The sequence below is a fragment of the Lithobates pipiens genome, unplaced genomic scaffold (assembly GCF_037356315.1).
Source record: "Lithobates pipiens isolate NorthernLeopardFrog02 unplaced genomic scaffold, aLitPip1_a1.2 Scaffold_1, whole genome shotgun sequence".
NCBI classification, from domain to species: Eukaryota; Metazoa; Chordata; class Amphibia; order Anura; family Ranidae; genus Lithobates; species Lithobates pipiens.
This window is the reverse complement of record NW_027507685.1, coordinates 57122833-57137802: the sequence shown is the minus strand read 5'-3', so window position 1 is coordinate 57137802 and position 14970 is coordinate 57122833. Positions and strand designations below refer to the sequence as shown.

The 14970-nt window shown below is 41.5% G+C and overlaps 1 long non-coding RNA gene across 2 annotated transcripts; it reads right to left on the bottom strand.

The window, feature by feature from the left end:
* Nucleotides 1-12076: 12076 nt before the first annotated feature.
* On the bottom strand, nt 12077-13270 carry LOC143988109 (uncharacterized). Of its 2 annotated transcripts, XR_013276769.1 has the most exons (4): nt 13108-13270; nt 12857-13009; nt 12423-12556; nt 12077-12290 (listed from the first exon to the last, which is right to left on the bottom strand). It is a non-coding gene; the product is annotated as an uncharacterized LOC143988109 (long non-coding RNA). The 2 variants fall into 2 exon arrangements; XR_013276762.1 differs by having other exon boundaries at nt 12857-13270.
* Between the last annotated feature and the right edge of the window lie 1700 nt (nt 13271-14970).

Here is a 14970-nt window from a genome sequence, read left to right as displayed (position 1 = left end):
TTGCTCACACATGCCATAGTTATATGTGGAATTACACCCCAAAATATATTCTGCTGCTTCTCCTGAGTACTAGGATACCCCATATGTGGGACTTTTTGGGAGTCTAGCCACGTACGGCACCCCGAAAACCAATCACTGCCTCAGGATTTCTAAGAGTGCACATTTTTGATTTCACTCCTCACTACCTATCACAGTTTCGAAGGCCATAAAATGCCAAAATAGCACAAACCCCCCCCCCCCCCCCCAAAATGACCCCATTTTGGAAAGTAGACACCCCAAGCTATTTACTGAGAGGCATGTTGAGTCCATGAAATATTTTATATTATAAATATATATATATATATAAGTTGCAGGAATATTAAAAAATTTTTTTTTTTGCTCAAAGTTGTCACTAAAAGATATATTGCTCACACATGCTATGGGCATAAGTGAAATTACCACATGTGGGGGACTTTTTGGGAGCCTAGCCACATACGGGACCCTGAAAACCAAGCACTGCCTTCCGGATTTAAATATAAACTGTTAGCGATCGCAGGGATCAGGCCTGACTCTGCGAACGCTGCAGTTATGTGTTTAGTGTTTTGTAAGTGACAGTGATCGATCGATACTGCACTTGGGTGGGCTGGGTGGAGGGGCAAAACGCAGGTGCTAGCAGTTATCTGGGCTGATCCTGCTAACAATGCATTTTTTTGGAACCCTAAACTGCTGGGGACGCTAGTATAGATCTGATCAGATCAGATATTGATCTGTTCAGATTCTATAACACTACGGGAGGTTTATGCTTTGCGCGTGGGTGTTAGCGGTACTGGCACTAACCTAGCGCTGCCTGGGGCGACGCAGATCCTGACCCTAAAACCCAATTGATATCATCCGCCAGGTGATCAGGGGGTTAAACCTTTATTGGGTAATAAATGGTGGGTGCCCTGATGCTATAAAAAGCAAACTAACTAACCAGAGTCACCCGTAACACTTATACGGTGATCACTGGTGAAAGGGTTAACTAGGGGCAATCAGGGGGTTAAAACCATTATTGGGTAATATATGGGGGGTACCTAGCGCTATATAAACCTGGCGGTGAACCTAAAAAAATAACTAGCTACCTAGCGACACTAGTGACACTAATGCAGCGATCAGAAAAATGATCGCTTAGTGACACTGGCAAAAGGGGGTGAAAGGGTTAACTAGGGGCAATCAGGGGGTTAAAACCATTATTGGGTAGTATATCGGGGTACCTAGCGCTATAAAAACCTGGCGGTGAATCTAAAAAAATAACTAGCTACCTAGCGACACTAGTGACATTAATGCAGCGATCAGAAAAATGATCGCTTAGTGACACTGGCAAAAGGGGGTGAAAGGGTTAACTAAGGGCAATCAGGGGGTTAAAAACTTTATTGGGTAGTATATCGGGGTACCTAGCGATATAAAAACCTGGTGGTGAACCTAAAAAAATAACTAGCTACTTAGCGGCACCAGTGACACTAATGCAGCGATCAGAAAAACGATCGCTTAGTGACACTGGCAAAAGGGGGTGAAAGGGTTAAATCCAGGGGCAATCAGGGGTTAAACCTTTATTGGGGGGTAGGGGGCTACCCTGGACCTAACACTAACTGCCCTGACAGTTTTTACTGTCACAACTGACACTAAATGCAGTGATCAGTAAATAAATGATCACTGCAATCAGTGACACTGTGACTGGGGGGGGGGGGGCGGGGGGTATCGAGGGGCGATCGGGGGGGTGATCAGGGGGATTTGTGTGCCTATGTGTGCCTACATGTCAGTGTAGTGTTTGGTGCACTTACTTTCAGTGTTCTCCTCGTAGTCCGGTCAAAAAGACCGCCCCGAGGAGAATGACATCACTTCCTCCCTGCCTGTGTTTACTATACACAGCGGGGGAAGCTTCTCATTCGCCAGTAGCGATCAAGAGGGGATGGCCAGAAACCAACGGCCATCCCCTCATCCCGGATCGCTCCTGCAGCGAAACGGACTGCCGCATCCAGTGGGAGGGGGTCCGATCAGACCCCCCACCCGCTGGAAGGCGAGCACGTACATGTACGTGCTTGTGCCTGTCGGTGCCATTGCACCGACGTACATTGCCATGCGGCGGTCCTTAAGTGGTTAAGCAGTTCCTGAATATCATCATCAGCCATATCAACAAGGGTTTCACAGATTGGTTGGCAAAACAAGAAGCTACTGCAAGGGACAAGACTGTTTCATCAGTTGAATCTGAGAATGAAGCAAAACACTGGTTCACATTCCCTTTCCTCTTCTGTGTAACTGTGGTAAGATCTTGGTTGCTAGTGTTCTGTTTAAAGTCCTCAAGATGGCTGATGAGATAAAAGAGGACAGGGACATAGACACAGTGTCACCCTGAAGGGTTTTTAAAATGTTCCCCAAAGGCAGCAGTAAGTCCTGCAATTATGTGAGCTTTTGCAATTCACTGGGGAGCAACCTGTCACATCCCATGTTGTTTGCAATTTGTCTGACCGACTCTTTCAGTTTGAAGAGTCTTGCGATCATGTTGAATGTATCTGACCAGTATGTGGGGCAGTGATTTAAATGCGTAAGGTCACACTGTTCTAATATCTTCTGTGTTGCAAAGGAAGAGTTTCGGAAGAGATTCACTGTTGATCTTGCTTTATCAAAGATTCTCTTAACACTGCACCATGTGGACCACAAGTTGTAAGGTATACTGTATGTACCACACACAGTGTCTGGTCCATGCCAGTCTTTTGGTACCTAAGAAGAGGAACACAGCCAAATAAGCATAAAGTATATAAATGTCACATCAACCCCAATGCAGATGGTCAGACACTATAGCTAGCTACTGTGTGCTTCACCTATAGCAGTCCCTTTCCCATAATGCAAGCAGGCCTGCTGGTACTTGGTTGCCCCCAGGACTTATACACAATGCTATAGTGCCTGCCCACCACACCAGGGCAGACACAAACAGAGCAAACAACAGACTACATGCAGTTTAGCAGACAGACAGGGAGGTTCTATGACAGTCCAGGTAAAAGGCAAGCTGATTTCAGGGAATAGTCCAATGTCCGATCCAATGACAGTCTAGGTAAAAGGCAGGCTGAGTTCAGGGAATAGTCCAAAATCCAATCCAGGTGATACACAGGGAAATCCAACAGCAAAGTAGGGCAGACAAATGGGAGGCTTGATCAGGAACAAATGCAGGTAACTCTGTCTCTAACACAAGCAAGGGATAGAGTGTTCAGTTTGTTTATATCAGGTGACTGACCAGATCAATCACCATCCAGGTGAATAAAGAAAGGGGGAATGCAACAGCCAATACCCAGGTGCTGGAATGAGTAGCAGGAGCACTAAGTGATCCTGACAATAAAAGGTTACCATTTCCATTCTATATAAACCCTCAAAATCTTATGGGAATACATTTATACGAGAAATAACATGTAAAAATATGAAAAATACACCAATAGAGTAGAGCAGACAGCCCCAGTATCAACTATCTCATATCCATGTGATAATTGACTGTTATAATGTAAAAGGATAATAAAAATGTCTCGCCACAGATCATCAATTTTGGACTCACTTTCAGTCACGGGGGAGTCTTTTTCACTAGAGCTGGATGGTTCTTCTGCTACTGTGGTTTGTTTAAATGCTGCCACCATATTACTCCTATTGTCTGTTATCACTGTAAGGATCTTCCTCTTTGGTATGTCCCACTGTTGCAAGCATTTGTCGACAAATGATTTAATTGACTGAGCAGTGCATGCAAGGGCTACTTGTTCAAGGACCAAGAATATGTGTTCAAGTTTATTTTGTTCAACACAAAAGTAGCATGCATTTATAGCAAGGAATGAAGCTGTGTCCACAAATCAGTACAAATAAATACTCTCCAGGCAGCAGCCAGTTTTTTTTTTTTTTTTTTGCTATCTTCATAATGTTTGTCAATGAGATTGTTTATTTTAGTTTTCTTTGGAACAATCAGCTTCCTGTCTACTGTCTACATCATATTAACAAAGTCCCCAACTTCAATCATTCTTAGTTATAAGGAAGAGCTTTTCCAACAAGTTGCCAGCACTGAGGACACTGGAACAGATTTTGGGCTGGCAAAGAGAGACACATTTTATCACGAGTTAAAACCTTTTTGCATTAGACCTGTTGGCTATGCCAGCTTTTCGAGCCTTTGCAGAGAGTGTATTCACTGTCTCAGGTGACCTATCTAGAGGCCAGCAGAATAGAGCAAGGGTCATGTTGGTCTGAAGTGCTTTCCTTACAATTAATCAAACCAAACAGAAGTGTTTTATTCTCCAGTTATTTATAACATAAGAAGATACCTAATACGTGTGGGTTGTGCCTAATGTTATAGAAAGACTCAATAATTCAACAATAGTTCTAATGGCCAATTAAATTCATAGAAAAAAAATCAAAGATTACAAATGCCATTAGTATGTGGAACTATAACAACCACCACTTTTTATTAACTCCTCTCTCTCTCTCTTTGACAAATTTAACCACAGAGGTAAATATCACACTAATGAGAAAAATATAGACATGACTGTCAATTAGATGCATATTGTTTCTATGAATGCTGTCAATAGCTGTCAATAGCAGTGAATAGTATTTACAGCCAGGGCCGCTGATAGGGCAGTACAACCAGCCCTGTTGTACCGGGCCTGGCCAGCAGGGGGGGCCCGAGCAGCTTTTAACTTCTAGCTAAAAAAAAAAAAAAAAAAAAAAAAAAAATCGAAATAACTATATTAACCTGCACCCACTTGATTACTAACATATATAAGGAATATATATTCATTTCCTGGGCCCCATCAGGTTACCAGAGGGGCCCAGGAGGTGAAAGCAGAAGAGGGACTTTTTTTCTATTTTCGGGTGCAGGGATACAATGCTGTGCCGCATGCTGTTCTCAGTATACCTGCACAAACTAAAGTTCTTCCTGCTCACTGTATGCCTCCCCGGCGGATGGATATTACTGTTATACGGCTCCCTTCATCCAGTAAGTGCTGCAGCTTGAGGGACTTATCACTGGGACGGCTGAGACAGACAGAGCAGCAGGAGTAATCTGGACAACGGCAGTGGTGCACAGGCAAGCAGTCCCCTGCACACACACACACACACTGACAGGTCACACTATTGTAGCATGTGCAGTCCCTAGACTCTGTGTGCTCATGGTTATTATCATTATGATGATCAGGGCACAGTAGGTGCTGTATGGCTCTGTCAGTGTAACATGACTGTGTGGTGCTGACTTTCCTGATATATGACTGTACTGTGTGTTACAGACTATAACTCAGCACAGCCATAACAAAGTCAGCATCACACAGTCATGTTACACTGACAGAGCCACACAGCACCTGCTGTGCTCTGATCATCATAATGATAATGACCATGAGCACATAGTGAGATGCTACTTTTACACATGTGATGGGGGAAGGGACAGTAAAAATACATAGCCAAGCTGCATTTTTACCACCCCCAAACCACTCTCCTTTCATAACCTTTCACCCAAGCTTTGCAATTAGGTCCTTTTTCATGCAGACCTGATTGAAAGCTCCGTATGAAGACACAAACTGAATGGGCACAGATGTCAAAACACTGACATCTCTCCCATTCAGATGCAGTTATGATTGGTGGGGCTCTGTAAATGTTAAATGTTCCAGCTCCTGCCTCCTGCCCTGACAGCGTGGAGGCAGGGGTGGGGTTATGGGCGGAGCCAGGATGGGTTGTGGGCGGGGTCAATGGGGCCCCGTCAGGTAGGCTGTATGGGGCCCCATGATTTCTAACAGCGGCCCTGTTTACAGCTATTGAAAGCACTTCCCAAACCTTTACGCTGGGCTGGATTTATAATTAGGCAGAGTGGGTAAGTGTCCATCGAGGGCACTGTACAAATGCCTTCTCTGCCTATTTGCTGAGGTGTCTGGTGTCTTGTGGTGCATTGACAGGATGCCACACACCTTAGCGTAAGGCTGTCAATGCCTGTCCAGCGCATTTTATAGAGAAGCCTTGCGTCGGGGTCCTGCCCCTAGGGGAGCCACAAGAATTCAGCGTAAGCCTGTCTTCCCTTATCTAACCTTACACCTCCTTACAAATCCAGCCAAGGCAATTATTATTATTATACAGGATTTATATTGTGCATCGGTTTACAATGTAGTTAGACACTACACCAACAGTACAATTCAAAATAAGAGGGTTAGAGAAGCCCTGCTCCTGTAAGCTTAAAATCTAAGAGGGGGGGGGGGGGGGGGGTTGGTGAAACAAAAGGTAGGCACTGGGAGGGATGTCCCAGGATTGCAATTTCGTATTTTTCTGTCTCAGATTGTGTAATAGGAAGTTGACCAGAGCGCACCATTACATACAATTCAAAAACTGGGAGGGATGAACTGATGAGGGGAGTAGAAGATTTGGTTGTTAGCTGAAGGCAGGATAGGCCACCCTGAAAAAATTAGTTTTCAGGGATTTAAGATTTATCCTAATAAGTCAACAAACCACGAGGCAAGTGCCCCCACATCTGTTTTACAGTTTTCAGGAATCGCCTAAAAGTGGACAAAGTAAGAGATAGCCGGACAGATTGGGGTAGTGAGTTCCAGGGGATGGGAGAGGTGCTGGGGAAGTCCTGGAGACAAGCATGGGAGGAGGAGACAAGGGAGCTAGAGAGCAGAGGGTCTTGGGAGGAGTGCAGATGATGGTTTGGGTGATATTTGGATATTTGGCAATGGCTATAGGTGCTCACTGCTCATTTGTGATATTTACCTGTATTGTCAATGCTAAGATAGAGAGGAATTGATAAAAAGTGGTGATTGTTATAATCCACACACTAATGACATGCACATATTTTTTGAATGTATCTGAAAATTAGAACTGTTAAAATATTAAACTGTGAACAGTAAACTTATTCTTACTGTAGAAATAAGCATTACCTATGAGTATTGTTTTATTATTATTGGTTTATTATTATTGGTTTATTATGCTGTGCTTGTAGCTGCTGAAATCTTTTCTTGTGTTCAGTTACTTGAACTGTGGCACCACAGGGAAAGAGTTACATTTTTTTTATTTTAACATTATACTTCTGCCAAAAAAGCAATATTCCTGTAACAAAACTTGTTTTTACTTATAAAGAAGTTATATAATGGCTAAATCTGTGTTTGTGTAGTTTGTTCAAACCTTAATACCATCAATAATAACATGTTATTTTTTTTGCTCCTGGAGTATATAGTGATTTTGGAAACTAGAGAAATGCTTAAATAATTCATTACAATTTAACGAAAACCCATTATATTTTTGTCAACTAAAATGTAGGATATTTTAGTCTACCAAAATGTACTTGACTAAAATCCGACAAAAACTAAAATGATTCAGATGACTCGTACTAAAATGGCATTTTAGTCAAAAGGCTATGACTAAAACTAAATTGAAATTTGACATCAAAATGAACACTACATGGGGGGATGTACTGGGGGGCAGACTGACCTGTGGGTATAGTGATTGTTCAGGGCAACAGGCTGACCTGGGGGGAAGTGTACTGCTGGACAGGCTCAGATTATTTCCCAGTACACTCCCTATTCACCCCAGGTCAATCTGTCCCCCACTACAATCATTACATCTTACCCTCAGATCAGTCTGTCAGCCATATCATTACACTACTTGGCTCAGTCTGTGTCCCAGTACAATCATTACACCTCCCCCAGCTCAGTCTGTGTCCCAGTACAATCATTAAGCCGCCCCCAGCTTAGTCTGTCCCCCAGTACAGTCCTTACACTCCCCAGTTCATCCTGTCCCTCAATACAATCATTACACCTCCCCAGCTTAATATGTCCCCCAGTACAATTAGTATACCCCCAGCTCAGTCTGTACCCGAATACAATCATTTCAACCCCCCCGTTCAGTCTGTCTCCCAGTACAGTCGATATACCACCCAGCTTAGTCTGTCCGAAAGTGCAATAATAATACCCCTAGCTCAGTCTATCTCCCAGTACAGTCATTACACCCCCCAGCTTTGCCTTTCCCCAAGTACAATCCTTACACCCTCCCAGCTCAGTCTGTCCACTAGTAAAATCATTAACATCCCCCCTTTATTTTTTTCCCCAGTGAAATCATTGCACCCCTCCAAGTCAGTCTGTCACAGTTTGCACAAACGCCCCTTCCTAAATCCACAGACCTCTCCTCAGCTCAGAAAGATGGCATCAGCATTGGAAATTTCCTTGCTCCTGGGCTCCCGTTGGTCAGGATGACATCAGCACCTTTTCCCCACAGTGATACCGAACCTGCCCCTAGACAACTGCCTGCAGCTCCAGCAACAGGATATGTGTGTGACTGAGTGAGTTACACAATAATCCTGAGACATGAGCTGCAGGCAGTGACAGGCTGTGGCACCTCAGACTTGTCTCCTCCGTGGGTGCAGTGTGGGTTAGAGCACAGTGGACATCACCCCCTTTGGGGTCCGTGTGCCCCATGCACAATGCACCCACAGATAATACACAACTGCACAAAAGACACCTGACAGAGATAGATAACCTGGCTGAGGTATATTGGCTGAGTGCAGATGTCTTTATAGAATGGTTGGCACTGTCACTGTGCACTCCTGACTAAAAAGGAAACATATGGGTCTGGTGCTGAAGGGACTTATAACAAAGTTACAGTGGTAAAAAAAAAAACTGATGAAAAAGGTTCAGAAAAAAGTTTTGGCTGGACATACGCTTTTAAATTCTTTATATATATTTTAGTTTTTTTATTTGTCTGACCATTGTGAGGAAAGTATACTGTTTTTAGGAGCTGGTGGGGCTGGCAAATAGGTTATTTTTCAAGTTAGTACTGCAAACTCCAAAGTATTGTTTTTCAGGTATAATATTAAACTAAGGTTACCTAATACAAAGTGCTTTTTGGCTCATAGTCTTTCAAGCTATTTTGCTGCTGAGAATTTAAATCGGGTTGGCAAAGTAGCATGGGATTATAGCACCCTCTTGTGAAGAAAACAGTAAACATAGGAAATGTTATCTTCAAATCTGTGATTTGATTCTGTTATGAAGATTATTTACTAGTACGTATCGATATATACAGCTTTCCTTTATCAACTAAATTACTGCTGCCATTTTCCAGTGCATGTTGAATAATAGAAAAACATTTCATCAATGTATTTTGGCAAGCCCACTCTTTATTCTTTGCATTATTTTTATAGATTATTTAAGTTAGAGGTTCAGAAATGCATCCAGTAAGCTAAAACGACTACGGATAAACCTTTGTGTGATAAAGTTGTGGTAGAAGCAGCCATTTCCTAGTTCTGATATTACATACAGTTTCCAGGGCAGTAAGTAAACAGATTCATTTCACTGATTCAGTATACCTAAGAAAAGAATGATTTCTTCCATCCCTTAAATATTAAAATAAACTTTATCAATATTTTACAAAATTTTGTTTAAGCTTCAGTCAGCAAATACTTTACAAATGATTGCTGATGTTGATTCTCTTTAGATTAGTATTTATGAGTCTAAAGAAAGGCTCTGACCATTCTTCTGTTTGGGGACACTGGTGACAAGAGATTTTGCAGTACAAAAAAGCTCAATTTATATTAAAACAAATTGTTCACATTTAGATTCATTATCTTTTGCCAGTGGGTAATGCTTGCGGGATATTTTCAATGGCCTATCACAATGGTGCCATGGTAGCATATTTATCTTTTATAAGCACATTGAACCTCCATATCTGTGGGGACACTTTTGGGGTAATATGCAGAATCCAATAAATTTGTATGCACAAGTTGCCGTAGTGTTTAGATGGCAAGCAATGGACAGGGCAGAATCTCATTCAATACCTGAAAAGAAAAAAAACAATTGTTTTTGACGGATGAATCAGTGTAGGAAATCTGGAACTATGGACATCATAAACAATTGCCAACCATTTACTGATTAGGCTTTTTTTTTTAAAGCTATCAAATTCAGATACCAGTAAACTTATTGGATCTTCACTGAATCAGATGAAAAATCAAACCTTTATGGCCAACTTTAGATCTGGTATCAAACCCAAGGCCTCCATGTATTTGATATTTGTATTTGTCTTTAGCTATTTGTCTGTTGAAGCAAGTGCTATGTAGGAGCTTCTCTCACCATATTTTTTAGGTTTACTCTTGATGTCTGCCATGTCTTCTTTCTCTGTCTTGCCCACATCTACCCTTTTCTAAACTTTCAATAAAGGGTATTCTTTAACTAGGTAAGATATTATCTAAAAACTATGCACTGATATTATCCGTGTATTTTGTATGTTGTAATTTCCTTTCCATCCAGTCCTTGGTCAAGTTTAAAAGTGGCCAGACACAACCCAATAAAAGCAAACATTTTCAACAGTTGTGGATTTATTTAAAATAGTGAGGCCAAATGGGGTTACAGTGATGAGTGCTTCTGATCATAGGATTGTAACCAATTTAATAAGGTACAAAATGTACTTCTCATTAACGTTTTTTTTCTATCTAAATAAATTCACTGCATTTAAACAGACCTGTCACAAAACTTCAAAAACTGAACCCTTTATTGACAGTCTGCATCAGCACTGTCACTAGGCTTAGTGCTAAAAATTATACTCCCTTTCTCTGATAACATTCTTGACCCAGGAAAATAGTAAGGCTGGGCAGTTTAGAACCTAGGGAAACACAGGGATATATTATTGCCTCTAAAGCCTACAATGTCAGAATGCATCTGAGGAGCTACGAACCAAGAACTATAGAGAGCACTAGTCAAAACATAATCTATTTCTCTTAGCCCTTGTACACGCGGTCAGACATTCCAACGGAAAATGTCCGATGGGACCGTGTTGTCGGATAATCCGTCAGTGTGTGGGCTCCATTGGACTGTTTCCGTTCGGAATATCCGATGGACCAAGTTTGAGAGCTGGGCTATAAAACTTTCCGACAACATGATCCGATACACGTCAGTTCCAAACGTGTGTAGCCTAGTGCGACGGACAAGGTGCCACGCATGCTCAGAATAAATTCTGAGACAGAAGCACTCAGTCAGGTAAAACTACCGCTCGTAATCGATATAGCACATTCATCACGCTGCAATGTTAAAAATTCTTTAATGCAGTGCATTCTCTTTTTCTTTACAATGTTGCAAGAATGAAGTTGTTTTGCTGCTCATATTCACACACACTTCTCCCAAACATATTTCTTTATTCTTTTTCCTCATTTCATGAATACAATATTTTAATTCGTCACATCTCCCCAATCATTTTTTTGTTTTTTTTTGTTTTTAAATTTGTTGGTTGGTTTTTTTAATCAAAATCTCCTTTTTTGACAGTTTGCTCATCTTCGCAATTTTTGTTGGTGTTTTTTGTGTGTCAGCTTACCACAACACCATTATTATCTTTTTATTTTATTATTTTCTTTTTTTAATCTAGAGGAGGTTGTTTGGTGTTGGTGCCCCTTGTTATTAATTTGACTTTGTATTTTTGAAATGTACCTGCCTACTCCCAAATAAACTGTCCTTTTTGAAGTAAAACACATAGGCAAGTATTTCTTCAACCAAAAAAACCTTTATTTAGGTGTCAAACAAATAAACAGGAAGGCAACGCTGGAGAAACTGGTTGATTTGGCGAAGCCTTTGGCCCCCAGGGCAGACATGAACTATTTTGAAAATGCAAAATTGGTGGCCTGGGGAGTACATATCTCAGGGAGAACAGTCTGGTCCAGAAGTCCAAGAGATCAGGAAGAGCAGATGCCATCTATGTCCCCAGGCTGTGGTCCTACAAGAGGCTGCATCTTCTGTCAGACCAGACTGAACCCAGGCCATCACTCTCTGGTCTTCCTTAGGCACTTCCCTCCAGGCTTGCTTCCAGGCTGTGGCTCTGCTCCTGTAGTTGTGGCAGGAGGAGGAGGAGGGCGATGGTCGACCACCCGGTTGCCACTTGCCACAGCCTCCTCCCGGCTGAGGTCTTCCTGTGTATGAAAATGGGACATAGAAATAAGTTGGTCCACACTATCCCAGAGACACATTCCTGTTAAAGGTACCTCATCCCCCAATAATTCTATAAATATTATATCCACAAATAGGAAAAAGGGAGGGGGGGGCCAGGGGATTTTTTAACGGTACATTAATTAAAGAGACAAAGATTTCTTAAAAAAGAATTCATAGCTTTAATGTTGGAAATATGTTAAAATTATTTTGGAGAAACCAAAATAGCAAAAATATAATAGCAAATACACATTTTATACAAAAAGTTACATGACACAAGATATAGGGGATCCTGAAATTGTTAGTTGCTGAGAATGATCATATATCCTCCCGACATGTTTCGCGTTTTTGCTTCTTCAGGGGAGTATGCAACTAACATGAACATAAACATAAAGAGAGGTTTAAGAATACAGAAAATACAATTATGCCATACAATTAGATACACATAAATTTCAGAACATTAGGTATGAAATTGGTCTCAATTTGCTCAGTCCAAATGCTTACCCTGATATAATCATTTCCTGCATCGCAACCCACAGGCCAACAGATGGTGAAATAGATGACAAGAATTAGGTGACAGGATCAAATGCTAAAAACAACCCAGCCTCATGCAGGGCATAGATGGAGGTAGACAAGCGCTACAAAGATCAAAAACAAAATCCAGAGATAAATACCAAGTATGACAAGTCCAGCACAGGTATTAAAAAATGTTAGTTTGTAACAAAGTGGGTAAGTAAATATCAATCCCTAAATTATAAAAGGGAATTGGGGCTGAGAAACATGCCTCCATAGTAGGATATGAGATGCTTATTATCAGAGGGATGGAACAATTGATTTTAATTAAGCCTAATTAGTATAAGGGTTGAAAGAAGTGGCTACTGGGGGTATACTACAAAAATACTGTTAAAGAGAGTAGAAGGAATAAGAATTATTTTTACCTGCAGTTAGAATCAGAGATGAAAGAGTTAATTCCATATGATGGTATTGGTGCAATGCAAATGCAACAAGTTACAAAAAAGGAATCAATTGATTCATTATGATGTTTTATAAGTTGCAGAGTGCAGCGATATGCTGCCACTGCCAGGCTGAACCTACAAGTAAATAAAAAGAAGGATGACTAAATATAGGTATAGAAAGATGAGAGGCGGTATTATAACAGTATAAAATTCAGCTAAAGAAATATATTTACCAAGAGGAAAAGTTAGCGTGGCGGTAGTATCTGTGCTGAACCTGCGCTACAGATGAAATGACAGCGCTGCCTATTTATATCCCCCATCCATCGAGCCGGCGTCTGACGTCACCGGCTCGATGCGGACAGCCATAGGTGGAAGCAGTGAGCATGTGCAGAGCCTTTCAAGTCGGCATCTGAACTACCAACCCCATAATGCCTCAGTGCTGACACGAGGTTAATTTGGACAAATGCTGATGGAGATGGGGCTAAGCTGACTCTCCGCCCTTGAAGGGGGCGGGAAGACACAAGTCAGCATAGAGGGCAGAAGAAACGACGATTATCATGGCTTTTAACCCTAGAGGGGATTACATGCTCCCTGCCACCTCAAGTCGGGCGCCGCCTGGGGATAATACCCAGCTGCGCCCTTGGGTGTCCATATGCCCTTGCATACTTGGAGCAAGGGAAGATAAAAAGCAGAGTATCAAGTCCAAATCAAAAAATATATGGCTTTGGATTGCGGTGCAGGGAAGGAGGGAGAAAGCAAAGCTCCTCAATGTGGGTGGGACTCATAGAGAGCAACAGAGATCCCAAGTGTGCAAACCATGAAACCCACCTTGGGCCAAGCAAAGCGAGACATTAGACGGTATATATTACCGGTACAGCGTTAATAATAATTGATAATGACATTAATTGATGTACAGAGATATTTTTTTGATATAACATAAATATAAAAAGAAAATAAAATAAAATAAAATAAAATATTTTGTTGAAAACAAAAAGACAAAAAGAAAAAGAAAAACCAATGACTTGGGGAGGGGGTAGGAGGAAAGGAAGGAAAAGGGAAAAAGATGAACAAAAAGGGGAAAAGGGGGATATCACCTCTCTCTCTTCATGCCAGGTTCCACGGGGGCTCACAGCTAAGGTAGGAGGGTTCATGAAACAAACAAACAGAGATTAGCTATAGAAAGGATCTGTAGCTTATATTTTCATTGAAACCAGGGTATTTAGTGGCTTTTAGAATAAAGATCCACTTAGCTTCAGTTTGTAAGAGAAGCTTGTCCACTGAGCCACCTCTTGAGTTTAGAGGTATATGGGCCAGGGCTGAGAAACGTATCCAGTTGGGGTCAAAGGCATGATAGGTGCCTATGTGCCTACTTATGGCTGTGGTGATTTTTTTATTAAGAATAGGTTTGATGTGGTCTTTTATGCGGATAGAAAATAGTCTTTTAGTTTTACCTACGTAAAATCCTCCACAACGGCATTGGGCCAAATATACAACGCCTGGAGTGGAGCATGTAACGTGAAATTTCGAAACAAAACGGTTGCCGTTTGGCAATCTGATCTTTTGAGAGTTATGTATATAGGGACACATGTCACATTGCCCGCAAGCATAGGTACCTGGATATTTGGATTTAGTATCACCTGAGGAGTCCTGAAAGTGACTTCTAACTAAGCTGTCCTTGAGTGATTGAGGTCTCATATAGGTGATTGATGGTGCATCATTTATGTACTGATTAACAATAGGATCGGCTTTTAAAAGAGGCCAAAACTTATTGATTATAGCACGGAACGAATGATGTTGGTTAGAGTATTTGGTAATGATACGTACTTTGTTATCGAAATTTTTTTGTTTATTGGAGAAGAGAAGGGAAGTCCTATCTTTATTTTTTACTCTATTATATGATTTTTTCAGAGATACATGACTGTATCCACGTGCTCTGAGTCTATTGTATAAGTCATTGGCTGCAATCTTAAAGTCAGAGTCAGTACTGCAATTGCGTTTGGCCCTTAGATACTGGCTGTAGGGGATGCTCTTTAGGAGAGGTTTTGGGTGAAAGCTTGTCGCATGCAAGACCGTATTGCCAGCAGTAGGCTTTCTGT